This window comes from Sinocyclocheilus rhinocerous, unplaced genomic scaffold (genome assembly GCF_001515625.1).
Source record: "Sinocyclocheilus rhinocerous isolate Xijiao unplaced genomic scaffold, SAMN03320098_v1.1 scaffold3119, whole genome shotgun sequence".
NCBI lineage: Eukaryota > Metazoa > Chordata > Actinopteri > Cypriniformes > Cyprinidae > Sinocyclocheilus > Sinocyclocheilus rhinocerous.
In genome coordinates, this window is record NW_015632029.1 from 232,687 (window position 1) to 238,010 (window position 5,324).

The following is a 5,324-nucleotide window of genomic DNA, read 5'->3' on the forward strand; positions in this document are numbered from 1 at the left end:
GTGTGTGTGTGTGTGTGTGTGTGAGAGAGTGTGTGTGTGAGAGTGTGTGTGTGTGTAATCTGACTGAATGTTCTTGATGTTTATCTGCTCAGATCTTTCCGGATCCCTCAGACTTCGAGCGCTGCTGTAAGCTGAAGGACCGTCTGCCGTCTATCGTGGTGGAGCCGACGGAGGGCGAGGTGGAGAGCGGGGAGCTGCGCTGGCCTCCTGAGGAGTTCCTGGTGAGCGAAGAGGACGAGGAGGACGAGGAAGAGTGCGATGGAAACCTGCAGAACGAACAGATGCAGAACTCTCAGCATTAGAGAGGAACCGACTGACTCTCTCTCTCTCTCTCACACACACACACACACACACACGCACTCACTCACACTCACTCTCTCACTCACACACACACACACACACTGATTCCCAGGCATAGAATAGACGATCACACCAACGCATACAGAACAACTGATCCTCTGACATCCGTTCGCTCGGACCATGAGCCGGACTTCATTCCCACCAGAGTGTGTGTGTGTCAGATTATTCCTAGTGATGATGGTGATGGTCTGTCCTGCACTCATTCCTGTTATTTACATGCTTTTCTGAATAACACCAATCTTCCTGACCAGATGCCGTTAGTGTTTGTATGTGGATTTTACTGTTAATATTCTGTAGATGAATGACAGGTAAGATGTCTTTAGTGTGTCAGTCTGCATCAGTCCTGAATTCTGTCGGAGAAACCGCAGCCGTCTTCCTTTCATCTGATATTGCTGTATTTGTCCACAGCAGGACTGACCGTGTGTCATGTTCTTATGGATCCTGTGTTTGTGTGTCTGTATGCAGTATATACATATATGTGTAGATGTCAGTGTTTGTGTTGCGGGTCCGTCACAGAATCACTTCCTGACTGTTCATCTGTAAAGACTCAGGGAGTTTGTGCTTATTTTGTATGTACACCGCTTCTTCTCTGACTGACAGAGGCTGTAAATAAACCATTTGAAAGTGCTTTACAAACCAGTGCTTCCCGAGACTCTCTTCAGACTCTGTGCGTTATAAACGGGACTGTGTGTGTGTGTGTACCTACTTAAACATATTTTTCAGAAATAATTTGTACCCAGAAATGTTAAAACTGAGAAAACCTCCTTTTGGGGACGTCCGTATTTGTAAACGGTATAAAAATTTAGTAAGTGTTTTTAAAATTGTATTAATACAGTCAGTTTTCTGTTAGGGTTAGTTTGTAGTATTTATAACTAGCTGTATATAAAAATAATAGAGGTCTATACAATATTACTGTAAACGTGCGTTTGTGTGTGTGCTTCTGCTGTGAATATACTCTATTTTTTTAAGTGTTTGTTTACTTCTATGAGCTGCTTTGTGAGCGTGAAACAGGCCGTGTGTTTTTATCCTGGATTGTTTCTCTCTCGATGCGACTCGCCACTCAACACAAAGACTTTAAACATATTGTGACTTCCTGCAGAGAATCTATGTATGTGTGTGTGTGTTGTGAATGTGCATGTATACTGTATTTAGTTTTGCTAACCGCACGTTGCCTTCCTGCCTCCATAGGCTCACCTCGAAACTAGCACACTTCCTCTCCACAGAACAGAAATGCTGCTTTGAGCCTCGCGTTTAGTTTGAATTATTATTTATCATTTATTGACTTTTTCAACCAGCTTTGTATTGTTACAATATCAGTAATATTTGAATGTTTGCCCATGTGCAGCAGGAGAACTTCAGACAGATCTAGGGCTTCTGTGAAAACTACAGAAAGCACTGCCGTGGTTTTGCATCCCTGCGAATGGACAGTTGAATTGAGCCCAGTACATTATGGGTGTTGAAGTTTTCCTAAATTTTATGCAAAAGGGAACACAGCCCTTTCTGTTTTCTCTAATCATGCAGCACAGATGAGTTATTTTGGTCATTGTTCAATCAAAAGCTCAGCAGTGAATGAGCTCAGCTGATGTGATGTTAGTAAGAGCTCTGCGTCTCATACTCATTCACTGACAGACTCTCAGTTTCACTTCTGAGAGCTGAAGATCACAAAATGAAGACTTTAACTCTGTTCTTCCTGCTTCGATCTCTTCAGCTCTAGATTGTGTGCTCATCTAGCATTCACATTGTGTTCTGACAGTACTGTACAAATCTCCTGTGAATAGTATGTGGCTTTGGATAAAAGCATCTGCTGAATGAATTCGTGCAAATGATGCATTTATGCAAACGATGCCACTGAATGTTTCAGTAATCAGGCCTTCGGTCAAATTTGTTCTGATTTGGCCATTGAAAGTTTTTCATATTGAAACACAAATCTGAATAGATTCTCTGTTAAGCGACATAAGTGTCTCCTGTTTAATACTGTGTTCAGTACGTGACTCTCAGCGGGCCGAACGAGGCGTTTTAAAGTGAAACGTTCTGGAATTTTGTGTGAAAGATTTCCTCTCGCAGGTTTTGCATCAGGTTCAAGTTGATCTCTCAGTTTGAAAGTGACTTCTGTGTGAGCACTGCTTCATACAGCACTACAATACTGACAATTAACAATGCCAGATCTGTCTAATGTGAGCGCACTGTTATTGTGTGGAAAATTACAGTGGGCAGAATGTCACGGGTCACCAGCTGTGGGGTCAGGGGTCAGGACAGGTGTCGTTTACATCAAGTGATGCTCCCAGCGCTGAGTATGTGTAGAGAAATAACTTACAGAACATCAGATGAACTGCTTTTGCATTAGCGGACCGGCTATCATTATCCTAACATGAGATTCCACACCTGAGGACGGACCCACCGGAGGCTCCACGGATTCCTGCACTTCTGAGAAAATCACAATCAGCGTGTGTGTGTGTGTGTATGTGTGTGTGCGCTTAAGAGAGAGCGCGTGTGTGTGTGTCTGTGTGTATTTTAAATGGTTGTCTGGGTCACTGATATCTGTTCCGTCTCATTCTTGAAATCCTTTCCAGTGGAAACAATTTGCACTGATGCTTGTCTGTCAGTGCGTCTGAACACACTCACACTCACTCACACATTAGTGAGCTCATCTCATAGACATGCATTGTTTTAATGGATTGTTAATGATATTTTCTGTCTTAACCTCTTAATGACCTCCGACCCCTAAATAAACCCTCACAGAAACCTGTGCAAAACACTAGATTCAAATACAAGCACATGTTTTAAAACTAGTGAGGACCGGCTCACCAGTCGCTGTTCAATACGGTTAACTGTATTAGTGAGGGCATTTGGACCTCACAGGTATAGTCAAACCTTCACACACACACACACACACACACGCATTCTCAATCCCATCTGAAAGTTAATGTCTCTCTGTTCGTTAGATTATTATGTAACACACTTTCACAGTGTATCAGAACTCTTACTGTACACATACACATCCATTACTGTGTGTGTGTAAAGGAAAGTTTCTATTCCCAGATGAACACTGAGGAAAATGGCAGATTATTTTACTCTTTCTTTAGTCTGAACATGAAGCACAGCAGCAAGAGTCTGTGTGACACACAAGACAGCAGAACCATGAATAAGACACTTCAGTGCTAGAGAAACACATGAGAAACAAGAGAAGCACAAGAAACACATGAAAAACACGAGAACCACAAGAGAAACACACGAGAAACACAAGAAATACAGGAGAAACAAGAAAACCACACGAGAAGCACAAGAAATACAGGAGAAACACATGAGAACCACAAGAGAAATACACGAGAAGCACAAGAAACACATGAAAAACACACGTTGAGTTTTAATGTCAGTTTACAGGTGATCTGAAGACATCAGCATAATGAAGGAGGAGAAAACAGCAACTATATATGAAATTAAATCCTTTCATAATTCCCCCAAATAACATTAATCATAGAAGTATTCAAACTTACTTGCAGTAGTTCATTTGTTGACCATGTGACGCTTTCATTTTGATTCATTAATAAAGCTAAATGGCCATCGTTTGGATTTAATTTAAATCCCAAATCACATGCTACACACTGTGCATGCATACTGTGCGCTAGATACTCAACTGTCTAGTGTATGAATATTATAAGGTTATTTTGTCAACATCTGAGTCTGAGTCCTCCGTTGTGAGGAAAGCTGACAGCTGACTGCATGAAGTGTTTGTCTGTTTAAGTAGAGCATTATCCAGAGAAGATCTTGACTTCGCTGATGATTAGCTGTTGTTCTTACACCCTCACCAGAGAAAACATCTCGACTCAGTGTCTGTGAACAACAACTAGACTCGAAGATCAACAAGCAGAAAACAGAGATGATTACACTGAATACCTCAAACCCCTCACCAGTTAAAGTACAGGAGTAGACCTCTGTAGAAATGAGGAGTTTGTAGAGCTGGGCTTCATCATTAGACATGATGGAGGGCAGACAATAACATCAAGAGACGCATTAGCAAGACCAGCAACAGCTTTATAACACTGAACAATATGTGGAGGTCCAACACTAAAATGACACTGTATCAGAGCTGTGTGCTTTCCACCTTACTTTACAGCTCTGAATGTTAGAGAACGACAGAAGCACCTTACCTAACTATCAACTTTCCACATGATGAACCTCCAGAATCCTGTAGATCTTCTGCTCCAAAACATCTCTGACCAAATATCTCTAGGCAGTCATTTCTCAGTTCTTCAAAAATGCAGTACACTTAAACAAATGGTTACAAATAAAGTTTGACAGTCACACGCTTGAAGGTGTACAACATGTGCTACAGTTTACTGTACATATAGAATAGTGAAATGTCCACGATCTAATGTACTGGTACTGTACTGTAATTATACTGTATGTGTAAGTATAAAACCCCTGTAGATGATTGGCTCAGCTCTCTCCTCTCTCCATTGTTAGGACGCAGAGATTGCAATACGACTAGATTCTTACCTAACTCTGCTATTAGTTTCAGTGATCGGCATCTTCTTATTGATTTCATGTTATTGTTAGGGCTTATATCCATGATGAAAGTAGAGCGAGCGGTCGGAGGATCGGATCACCAAACAATTACGCGATGAATCTCAGACATATCCAGACGAGATTAGATTTCTCAGAGAACTTCTGAGTTACCTGAAAAGCAGTAATTATCTGATTCACGAACAAATGTAAAAACAATTTGTTAGTGAACTGAGCCGCGCTTTGTGGTTTTGACTCAAAGAACCGGTTCATAAGAGTCATTTATTAATGAAGCCGACTACACTGGCACGCTGCGTGCTCATGCAACCATCGTGCACAGACAGTTTATTAAAAGACGTGTTTTTGCCATTATTTTGCGTTACGCTGTCATCGCCGCGGCTGAAAAGTAGCACATGAAACACTGTTTATATTTATATTTTATTCTGTGATAATTCTGGGGT